Raw genomic sequence first — 12,594 nt, 5'->3', positions numbered from 1 at the left:
ATTTTTTTCACATTTTACTTCCTTGTAAAAACAGGAAAATCGATAGGGATTTTCATATGGATAAGTACCCAGTGAACGGTTCGTTTATCTTTATATATTCTTCCGGGTGGGCGTTGTATTGGTTTTTCGAAAGTGTTAGACCTGTAAGAGAAAAATTTAAATGGTTGGGAAAGGCCATGGGATGTAGAAATATTTTTTTCACATTTACTTCCTTGTAAAAACAGGTAAATCAATATGGTTTTTCGTACGGATAAGTACCCAGTGAACCGTTCGTTTAGCTTTATATATTGTTCCGGGTGGGCGTTGTATTGTTTTTTCGGAAGTGTTAGACCTGTAAGAGAAAAAATTAAATGGTTGGGAAAGGCCATGGGATGTAGAAATATTTTTTTCACATTTTACTTCCTTGTAAAAACAGGAAAATCAATAGGGATTTTCGTACGGATAAGTACCCAGTGAACCGTTCGTTTAGCTTTATATATTGTTCCGGGTGGGCGTTGTTTTGGTTTTTCGGAAGTGTTAGACCTGTAAGAGAAAAATTTAAATGGTTGGGAAAGGCCATGGGATGTAGAAATATTTTTTTCACATTTTATTTCCTTGTAAAAACAGGTAAATCAATAGGGTTTTTCGTACGGATAAGTGCCCAGTGAACGGTTCGTTTAGCTTTATATATTGTTCCGGGTGGGCGTTGTATTGGTTTTTTGGAAGTGTTAGACCTGTAAGAGAAAAATTTAAATGGTTGGGAAAGGCCATGGGATGTAGAAATATTTTTTCACATTTTACTTCCTTATAAAAACAGGAAAATCAATAGGGATTTTCGTACGGATAAGTACCCAGTGAACGGTTCGTTTAGCTTTATATATTGTTCCGGGTGGGCGTTGTATTGGTTTTTCGGAAGTGTTAGACCTGTAAGAGAAAAATTTAAATGGTTGGGAAAGGCCATGGGATGTAGAAATATTTTTTTCACATTTACTTCCTTGTAAAAACAGGTAAATCAATAGGGTTTTTCGTACGGAGAAGTACCCAGTGAACCGTTCGTTTAGCTTTATATATTGTTCCGGGTGGGCGTTGTATTGTTTTTTCGGAAGTGTTAGACCTGTAAGAGAAAAATTTAAATGGTTGGGAACGGCCATGGGATGTAGAAATATTTTTTTCACATTTTACTTCCTTGTAAAAACAGGAAAATCAATAGGGATTTTCGTACGGATAAGTACCCAGTGAACGGTTCGTTTAGCTTTATATATTGTTCCGGGTGGGCGTTGTATTGGTTTTTTGGAAGTGTTATACCTGTAAGAGAAAAATTTAAATGGTTGAGAAAGGCCATGGGATGTAGAAATATTTTTTTCACATTTTACTTCCTTATAAAAACAGGAAAATCAATAGGGATTTTCGTACGGATATGTACCCAGTGAACGGTTCGTTTAGCTTTATATATTGTTCCAGGTGGGCGTTGTATTGGTTTTTCGGAAGCGTTAGACCTGTAAGAAAAAAATTTAAATGGTTGGGAAAGGCCATGGGATGTAGAAATATTTTTTTCACATTTTACTTCCTTGTAAAAACAGGAAAATCAATAGGGATTTTCGTACGGATAAGTACCCAGTGAACCGTTCGTTTAGCTTTATATATTGTTCCGGGTGGGCGTTGTTTTGGTTTTTCGGAAGTGTTAGACCTGTAAGAGAAAAATTTTAAATGGTTGGGAAAGACCATGGGATGTAGAAATATTTTTTTCACATTTTACTTCCTTGTAAAAACAGGAAAATCGATAGGGATTTTCATATGGATAAGTACCCAGTTGACGGTTTGTTTAGCTTTATATATTTTTTCGGGTGGGCGTTGTATTGGTTTTTCAGAAGTGTTAGACCTGTAAAAGAAAAATTTAAATGGTTGGGAAAGGCCATGGGATATAGAAATATTTTTTTCACATTTTATTTCCTTTTAAAAACAGGTAAATCAATAGGGATTTTCGTACGGATAAGTACCCAGTGAACGGTTCGTTTAGCTTTATATATTGTTCCGGGTGGGCATTGTATTGGTTTTTTGGAAGTGTTAGACCTGTAAGAGAAAAATTTAAATGGTTGGGAAAGGCCATGGGATGTAGAAATATTTTTTTCACATTTACTTCCTTGTAAAAACAGGTAAATCAATAGGGTTTTTCGTACGGATAAGTACCCAGTGAACCGTTCGTTTAGCTTTATATATTGTTCCGGGTGGGCGTTGTATTGTTTTTTCGGAAGTGTTAGACCTGTAAGAGAAAAATTTAAATGGTTGGGAACGGCCATGGGATGTAGAAATATTTTTTTCACATTTTACTTCCTTGTAAAAACAGGAAAATCAATAGGGATTTTCGTACGGATAAGTACCCAGTGAACGGTTCGTTTAGCTTTATATATTGTTCCGGGTGGGCGTTGTATTGGTTTTTTGGAAGTGTTAGACCTGTAAGAGAAAAATTTAAATGGTTGGGAAAGGCCATGGGATGTAGAAATATTTTTTTCACATTTTATTTCCTTTTAAAAACAGGTAAATCAATAGGGATTTTCGTACGGATAAGTACCCAGTGAACGGTTCGTTTAGCTTTATATATTGTTCCAGGTGGGCGTTGTATTGGTTTTTGGGAAGTGTTAGACCTGTAAGAGAAAAATTTAAATGGTTGAGAAAGGCCATGGGATGTAGAAATATTTTTTTCACATTTTACTTCCTTGTAAAAACAGGAAAATCGATAGGGATTTTCATATGGATAAGTACCCAGTGAACGGTTCGTTTATCTTTATATATTCTTCCGGGTGGGCGTTGTATTGGTTTTTCGAAAGTGTTAGACCTGTAAGAGAAAAATTTAAATGGTTGGGAAAGGCCATGGGATGTAGAAATATTTTTTTCACATTTACTTCCTTGTAAAAACAGGTAAATCAATATGGTTTTTCGTACGGATAAGTACCCAGTGAACCGTTCGTTTAGCTTTATATATTGTTCCGGGTGGGCGTTGTATTGTTTTTTCGGAAGTGTTAGACCTGTAAGAGAAAAAATTAAATGGTTGGGAAAGGCCATGGGATGTAGAAATATTTTTTTCACATTTTACTTCCTTGTAAAAACAGGAAAATCAATAGGGATTTTCGTACGGATAAGTACCCAGTGAACCGTTCGTTTAGCTTTATATATTGTTCCGGGTGGGCGTTGTTTTGGTTTTTCGGAAGTGTTAGACCTGTAAGAGAAAAATTTAAATGGTTGGGAAAGGCCATGGGATGTAGAAATATTTTTTTCACATTTTATTTCCTTGTAAAAACAGGTAAATCAATAGGGTTTTTCGTACGGATAAGTGCCCAGTGAACGGTTCGTTTAGCTTTATATATTGTTCCGGGTGGGCGTTGTATTGGTTTTTCGGAAGTGTTAGACCTGTAAGAGAAAAATTTAAATGGTTGGGAAAGGCCATGGGATGTAGAAATATTTTTTTCACATTTACTTCCTTGTAAAAACAGGTAAATCAATAGGGTTTTTCGTACGGATAAGTACCCAGTTGACGGTTTGTTTAGCTTTATATATTTTTTCGGGTGGGCGTTGTATTGGTTTTTCAGAAGTGTTAGACCTGTAAAAGAAAAATTTAAATGGTTGGGAAAGGCCATGGGATATAGAAATATTTTTTTCACATTTTATTTCCTTTTAAAAACAGGTAAATCAATATGGATTTTCGTACGGATAAGTACCCAGTGAACGGTTCGTTTAGCTTTATATATTGTTCCGGGTGGGCATTGTATTGGTTTTTTGGAAGTGTTAGACCTGTAAGAGAAAAATTTAAATGGTTGGGAAAGGCCATGGGATGTAGAAATATTTTTTTCACATTTACTTCCTTGTAAAAACAGGTAAATCAATAGGGTTTTTCGTACGGATAAGTACCCAGTGAACCGTTCGTTTAGCTTTATATATTGTTCCGGGTGGGCGTTGTATTGTTTTTTCGGAAGTGTTAGACCTGTAAGACAAAAATTTAAATGGTTGGGAACGGCCATGGGATGTAGAAATATTTTTTTCACATTTTACTTCCTTGTAAAAACAGGAAAATCAATAGGGATTTTCGTACGGATAAGTACCCAGTGAACGGTTCGTTTAGCTTTATATATTGTTCCGGGTGGGCGTTGTATTGGTTTTTTGGAAGTGTTAGACCTGTAAGAGAAAAATTTAAATGGTTGGGAAAGGCCATGGGATGTAGAAATATTTTTTTCACATTTTATTTCCTTTTAAAAACAGGTAAATCAATAGGGATTTTCGTACGGATAAGTACCCAGTGAACGGTTCGTTTAGCTTTATATATTGTTCCAGGTGGGCGTTGTATTGGTTTTTGGGAAGTGTTAGACCTGTAAGAGAAAAATTTAAATGGTTGAGAAAGGCCATGGGATGTAGAAATATTTTTTTCACATTTTATTTCCTTTTAAAAACAGGTAAATCAATAGGGATTTTCGTACGGATAAGTACCCAGTGAACGGTTCGTTTAGCTTTATATATTGTTCCGGGTGGGCGTTGTATTGGTTTTTTGGAAGTGTTAGAACTGTAAGAGAAAAATTTAAATGGTTGAGAAAGGCCATGGGATGTAGAAATATTTTTTTCACATTTTACTTCCTTATAAAAACAGGAAAATCAATAGGGATTTTCGTACGGATATGTACCCAGTGAACGGTTCGTTTAGCTTTATATATTGTTCCGGGTGGGCGTTATATTGGTTTTTCGGAAGCGTTAGACCTGTAAGAAAAAAATTTAAATGGTTGGGAAAGGCCATGGGATGTAGAAATATTTTTTTCACATTTTACTTCCTTGTAAAAACAGGAAAACCAATAGGGATTTTCGTACGGATAAGTACCCAGTGAACCGTTCGTTTAGCTTTATATATTGTTCCGGGTGGGCGTTGTTTTGGTTTTTCGGAAGTGTTAGACCTGTAAGAGAAAAATTTTAAATGGTTGGGAAAGACCATGGGATGTAGAAATATTTTTTTCACATTTTACTTCCTTATAAAAACAGGAAAATCAATAGGGATTTTCGTATGGATAAGTACCCAGTGAACGGTTCGTTTAGCTTTATATATTGTTCCGGGTGGGCGTTGTATTGGTTTTTCGGAAGTGTTAGACCTGTAAGAGAAAAATTTAAATGGTTGGGAAAGGCCATGGGATGTAGAAATATTTTTTTCACATTTACTTCCTTGTAAAAACAGGTAAATCAATAGGGTTTTTCGTACGGATAAGTACCCAGTGAACGGTTCGTTTAGCTTTATATATTGTTCCGGGTGGGCGTTGTATTGGTTTTTCAGAAGTGTTAGACCTGTAAAAGAAAAATTTAAATGGTTGGGAAAGGCCATGGGATGTAGAAATATTTTTTTCACATTTAATTCCTTTTAAAAACAGGTAAATCAATAGGGATTTTCGTACGGATAAGTACCCAGTGAACGGTTCGTTTAGCTTTATATATTGTTCCGGGTGGGCGTTGTATTGGTTTTTTGGAAGTGTTAGACCTGTAAGAGAAAAATTTAAATGGCTGGGAATGGCCATGGGATGTAGAAATATTTTTTTCACATATACTTCCTTGTAAAAACAGGTAAATCAATAGGGTTTTTCGTACGGATAAGTACCCAGTGAACCGTTCGTTTAGCTTTATATATTGTTCCGGGTGGGCGTTGTATTGTTTTTTCGGAAGTGTTAGACCTGTAAGAGAAAAAATTAAATGGTTGGGAAAGGCCATGGGATGTAGAAATATTTTTTTCACATTTTACTTCCTTGTAAAAACAGGAAAATCAATAGGGATTTTCGTACGGATAAGTACCCAGTGAACCGTTCGTTTAGCTTTATATATTGTTCCGGGTGGGCGTTGTTTTGGTTTTTCGGAAGTGTTAGACCTGTAAGAGAAAAATTTAAATGGTTGGGAAAGGCCATGGGATGTAGAAATATTTTTTTCACATTTTATTTCCTTGTAAAAACAGGTAAATCAATAGGGTTTTTCGTACGGATAAGTGCCCAGTGAACGGTTCGTTTAGCTTTATATATTGTTCTGGGTGGGCGTTGTATTGGTTTTTCGGAAGTGTTAGACCTGTAAGAGAAAAATTTAAATGGTTGGGAAAGGCCATGGGTTGTAGAAATATTTTTTTCACATTTACTTCCTTGTAAAAACAGGTAAATCAATAGGGTTTTTCGTACGGATAAGTACCCAGTGAACGGTTCGTTTAGCTTTATATATTGTTTCGGGTGGGCGTTGTATTGGTTTTTCAGAAGTGTTAGACCTGTAAAAGAAAAATTTAAATGGTTGGGAAAGGCCATGGGATGTAGAAATATTTTTTTCACATTTTATTTCCTTTTAAAAACAGGTAAATCAATAGGGATTTTCGTACGGATAAGTACCCAGTGAACGGTTCGTTTAGCTTTATATATTGTTCCGGGTGGGCATTGTATTGGTTTTTTGGAAGTGTTAGACCTGTAAGAGAAAATCTTAAATGGTTGGGAAAGGCCATGGGATGTAGAAATATTTTTTTCACATTTACTTCCTTGTAAAAACAGGTAAATCAATAGGGTTTTTCGTACGGATAAGTACCCAGTGAACGGTTCGTTTAGCTTTATATATTGTTCCGGGTGGGCGTTGTATTGGTTTTTCAGAAGCGTTAGACCTGTAAGAGAAAAATTTAAATGGTTGGGAAAGGCCATGGGATGTAGAAATATTTTTTTCACATTTTACTTCCTTATAAAAACAGGAAAATCAATAGGGATTTTCGTACGGATATGTACCCAGTGAACGGTTCGTTTTGCTTTATATATTGTTCCGGGTGGGCGTTGTATTGGTTTTTCGGAAGCGTTAGACCTGTAAGAAAAAAATTTAAATGGTTGGGAAAGGCCATGGGATGTAGAAATATTTTTTTCACATTTACTTCCTTGTAAAAACAGGTAAATCAATAGGGTTTTTCGTACGGATAAGTACCCAGTGAACCGTTCGTTTAGCTTTATATATTGTTCCGGGTGGGCGTTGTATTGTTTTTTCGGAAGTGTTAGACCTGTAAGAGAAAAATTTAAATGGTTGGGAAAGGCCATGGGATGTAGAAATATTATTTTTCACATTTTACTTCCTTGTAAATCAGGAAAATCAATAGGGATTTTCGTACGGATAAGTACCCAGTGAACGGTTCGTTTAGCTTTATATATTGTTCCAGGTGGGCGTTGTATTGGTTTTTGGGAAGTGTTAGACCTGTAAGAGAAAAATTTAAATGGTTGAGAAAGGCCATGGGATGTAGAAATATTTTTTTCACATTTTATTTCCTTTTAAAAACAGGTAAATCAATAGGGATTTTCGTACGGATAAGTACCCAGTGAACGGTTCGTTTAGCTTTATATATTGTTCCGGGTGGGCGTTGTATTGGTTTTTTGGAAGTGTTAGAACTGTAAGAGAAAAATTTAAATGGTTGAGAAAGGCCATGGGATGTAGAAATATTTTTTTCACATTTTACTTCCTTATAAAAACAGGAAAATCAATAGGGATTTTCGTACGGATATGTACCCAGTGAACGGTTCGTTTAGCTTTATATATTGTTCCGGGTGGGCGTTATATTGGTTTTTCGGAAGCGTTAGACCTGTAAGAAAAAAATTTAAATGGTTGGGAAAGGCCATGGGATGTAGAAATATTTTTTTCACATTTTACTTCCTTGTAAAAACAGGAAAACCAATAGGGATTTTCGTACGGATAAGTACCCAGTGAACCGTTCGTTTAGCTTTATATATTGTTCCGGGTGGGCGTTGTTTTGGTTTTTCGGAAGTGTTAGACCTGTAAGAGAAAAATTTTAAATGGTTGGGAAAGACCATGGGATGTAGAAATATTTTTTTCACATTTTACTTCCTTATAAAAACAGGAAAATCAATAGGGATTTTCGTATGGATAAGTACCCAGTGAACGGTTCGTTTAGCTTTATATATTGTTCCGGGTGGGCGTTGTATTGGTTTTTCGGAAGTGTTAGACCTGTAAGAGAAAAATTTAAATGGTTGGGAAAGGCCATGGGATGTAGAAATATTTTTTTCACATTTACTTCCTTGTAAAAACAGGTAAATCAATAGGGTTTTTCGTACGGATAAGTACCCAGTGAACGGTTCGTTTAGCTTTATATATTGTTCCGGGTGGGCGTTGTATTGGTTTTTCAGAAGTGTTAGACCTGTAAAAGAAAAATTTAAATGGTTGGGAAAGGCCATGGGATGTAGAAATATTTTTTTCACATTTAATTCCTTTTAAAAACAGGTAAATCAATAGGGATTTTCGTACGGATAAGTACCCAGTGAACGGTTCGTTTAGCTTTATATATTGTTCCGGGTGGGCGTTGTATTGGTTTTTTGGAAGTGTTAGACCTGTAAGAGAAAAATTTAAATGGCTGGGAATGGCCATGGGATGTAGAAATATTTTTTTCACATATACTTCCTTGTAAAAACAGGTAAATCAATAGGGTTTTTCGTACGGATAAGTACCCAGTGAACCGTTCGTTTAGCTTTATATATTGTTCCGGGTGGGCGTTGTATTGTTTTTTCGGAAGTGTTAGACCTGTAAGAGAAAAAATTAAATGGTTGGGAAAGGCCATGGGATGTAGAAATATTTTTTTCACATTTTACTTCCTTGTAAAAACAGGAAAATCAATAGGGATTTTCGTACGGATAAGTACCCAGTGAACCGTTCGTTTAGCTTTATATATTGTTCCGGGTGGGCGTTGTTTTGGTTTTTCGGAAGTGTTAGACCTGTAAGAGAAAAATTTAAATGGTTGGGAAAGGCCATGGGATGTAGAAATATTTTTTTCACATTTTATTTCCTTGTAAAAACAGGTAAATCAATAGGGTTTTTCGTACGGATAAGTGCCCAGTGAACGGTTCGTTTAGCTTTATATATTGTTCTGGGTGGGCGTTGTATTGGTTTTTCGGAAGTGTTAGACCTGTAAGAGAAAAATTTAAATGGTTGGGAAAGGCCATGGGTTGTAGAAATATTTTTTTCACATTTACTTCCTTGTAAAAACAGGTAAATCAATAGGGTTTTTCGTACGGATAAGTACCCAGTGAACGGTTCGTTTAGCTTTATATATTGTTTCGGGTGGGCGTTGTATTGGTTTTTCAGAAGTGTTAGACCTGTAAAAGAAAAATTTAAATGGTTGGGAAAGGCCATGGGATGTAGAAATATTTTTTTCACATTTTATTTCCTTTTAAAAACAGGTAAATCAATAGGGATTTTCGTACGGATAAGTACCCAGTGAACGGTTCGTTTAGCTTTATATATTGTTCCGGGTGGGCATTGTATTGGTTTTTTGGAAGTGTTAGACCTGTAAGAGAAAATCTTAAATGGTTGGGAAAGGCCATGGGATGTAGAAATATTTTTTTCACATTTACTTCCTTGTAAAAACAGGTAAATCAATAGGGTTTTTCGTACGGATAAGTACCCAGTGAACGGTTCGTTTAGCTTTATATATTGTTCCGGGTGGGCGTTGTATTGGTTTTTCAGAAGCGTTAGACCTGTAAGAGAAAAATTTAAATGGTTGGGAAAGGCCATGGGATGTAGAAATATTTTTTTCACATTTTACTTCCTTATAAAAACAGGAAAATCAATAGGGATTTTCGTACGGATATGTACCCAGTGAACGGTTCGTTTTGCTTTATATATTGTTCCGGGTGGGCGTTGTATTGGTTTTTCGGAAGCGTTAGACCTGTAAGAAAAAAATTTAAATGGTTGGGAAAGGCCATGGGATGTAGAAATATTTTTTTCACATTTACTTCCTTGTAAAAACAGGTAAATCAATAGGGTTTTTCGTACGGATAAGTACCCAGTGAACCGTTCGTTTAGCTTTATATATTGTTCCGGGTGGGCGTTGTATTGTTTTTTCGGAAGTGTTAGACCTGTAAGAGAAAAATTTAAATGGTTGGGAAAGGCCATGGGATGTAGAAATATTATTTTTCACATTTTACTTCCTTGTAAATCAGGAAAATCAATAGGGATTTTCGTACGGATAAGTACCCAGTGAACCGTTCGTTTAGCTTTATATATTATTCCGGGTGGGCGGTGTTTTGGTTTTTCGGAAGTGTTAGACCTGTAAGAGAAAAATTTAAATGGTTGGGAAAGGCCATGGGATGTAGAAATATTTTTTTCACATTTTATTTCCTTGTAAAAACAGGTAAATCAATAGGGTTTTTCGTACGGATAAGTGCCCAGTGAACGGTTCGTTTAGCTTTATATATTGTTCCGGGTGGGCGTTGTTTTGGTTTTTCAGAAGTGTTAGACCTGTAAGAGAAAAATTTAAATGGTTGGGAAAGGCCATGTGATGTAGAAATATTTTTTTCACATATACTTCCTTGTAAAAACTGGTAAATCAATAGGGTTTTTCGTACGGATAAGTACCCAGTGAACGGTTCGTTTAGCTTTATATATTGTTCCGGGTGGGCGTTGTATTGGTTTTTCGGAAGTGTTAGACCTGTAAGAGAAAAATTTAAATGGTTGGGAAAGGCCATGGGATGTAGAAATATTTTTTTCACATTTACTTCCTTGTAAAAACAGGTAAATCAATAGGGTTTTTCGTACGGATAAGTACCCAGTGAACGGTTCGTTTAGCTTTATATATTGTTCCGGGTGGGCGTTGTATTGGTTTTTCAGAAGCGTTAGACCTGTAAGAGAAAAATTTAAATGGTTGGGAAAGGCCATGGGATGTAGAAATATTTTTTTCACATTTTACTTCCTTATAAAAACAGGAAAATCAATAGGGATTTTCGTACGGATATGTACCCAGTGAACGGTTCGTTTTGCTTTATATATTGTTCCGGGTGGGCGTTGTATTGGTTTTTCGGAAGCGTTAGACCTGTAAGAAAAAAATTTAAATGGTTGGGAAAGGCCATGGGATGTAGAAATATTTTTTTCACATTTACTTCCTTGTAAAAACAGGTAAATCAATAGGGTTTTTCGTACGGATAAGTACCCAGTGAACCGTTCGTTTAGCTTTATATATTGTTCCGGGTGGGCGTTGTATTGTTTTTTCGGAAGTGTTAGACCTGTAAGAGAAAAATTTAAATGGTTGGGAAAGGCCATGGGATGTAGAAATATTATTTTTCACATTTTACTTCCTTGTAAATCAGGAAAATCAATAGGGATTTTCGTACGGATAAGTACCCAGTGAACCGTTCGTTTAGCTTTATATATTATTCCGGGTGGGCGGTGTTTTGGTTTTTCGGAAGTGTTAGACCTGTAAGAGAAAAATTTAAATGGTTGGGAAAGGCCATGGGATGTAGAAATATTTTTTTCACATTTTATTTCCTTGTAAAAACAGGTAAATCAATAGGGTTTTTCGTACGGATAAGTGCCCAGTGAACGGTTCGTTTAGCTTTATATATTGTTCCGGGTGGGCGTTGTTTTGGTTTTTCAGAAGTGTTAGACCTGTAAGAGAAAAATTTAAATGGTTGGGAAAGGCCATGTGATGTAGAAATATTTTTTTCACATATACTTCCTTGTAAAAACTGGTAAATCAATAGGGTTTTTCGTACGGATAAGTACCCAGTGAACGGTTCGTTTAGCTTTATATATTGTTCCGGGTGGGCGTTGTATTGGTTTTTCGGAAGTGTTAGACCTGTAAGAGAAAAATTTAAATGGTTGGGAAAGGCCATGGGATGTAGAAATATTTTTTTCACATTTACTTCCTTGTAAAAATAGGTAAATCAATAGGGTTTTTCGTACGGATAAGTACCCAGTGAACGGTTCGTTTAGCTTTATATATTGTTCCGGGTGGGCGTTGTATTGGTTTTTCAGAAGTGTTAGACCTGTAAAAGAAAAATTTAAATGGTTGGGAAAGGCCATGGGATGTAGAAATATTTTTTTCACATTTTATTTCCTTTTAAAAACAGGTAAATCAATAGGGATTTTCGTACGGATAAGTACCCAGTGAACGGTTCGTTTAGCTTTATATATTGTTCCGGGTGGGCATTGTATTGGTTTTTTGGAAGCGTTAGACCTGTAAGAGAAAAATTTAAATGGTTGGGAAAGGCCATGGGATGTAGAAATATTTTTTTCACATTTACTTCCTTGTAAAAACAGGTAAATCAATAGGGTTTTTCGTACGGATAAGTACCCAGTGAACGGTTCGTTTAGCTTTATATATTGTTCCGGGTGGGCGTTGTATTGGTTTTTCGGAAGCGTTAGACCTGTAAGAAAAAAATTTAAATGGTTGGGAAAGGCCATGGGATGTAGAAATATTTTTTTCACATTTTACTTCCTTGTAAAAACAGGAAAATCAATAGGGATTTTCGTACGGATAAGTACCCAGTGAACCGTTCGTTTAGCTTTATATATTGTTCCGGGTGGGCGTTGTATTGGTTTTTCGGAAGTGTTAGACCTGTAAGAGAAAAATTTTAATGGTTGGGAAAGGCCATGGGATGTAGAAATATTTTTTTCACATTTACTTCCTTGTAAAAACAGGTAAATCAATACGGTTTTTCGTACGGATAAGTACCCAGTGAACGGTTCGTTTAGCTTTATATATTGTTCCGGGTGGGCGTTGTATTGGTTTTTCGGAAGTGTTAGACCTGTAAGAGAAAAATTTAAATGGTTGGGAAAGGCCATGGGATGTAGAAATATTTTTTTCAC

Source organism: Paroedura picta, unplaced genomic scaffold, assembly GCF_049243985.1.
Source record: "Paroedura picta isolate Pp20150507F unplaced genomic scaffold, Ppicta_v3.0 Ppicta_v3_sca19, whole genome shotgun sequence".
Taxonomy (NCBI): domain Eukaryota; kingdom Metazoa; phylum Chordata; class Lepidosauria; order Squamata; family Gekkonidae; genus Paroedura; species Paroedura picta.
This window is presented reverse-complemented; position numbering follows the sequence as displayed.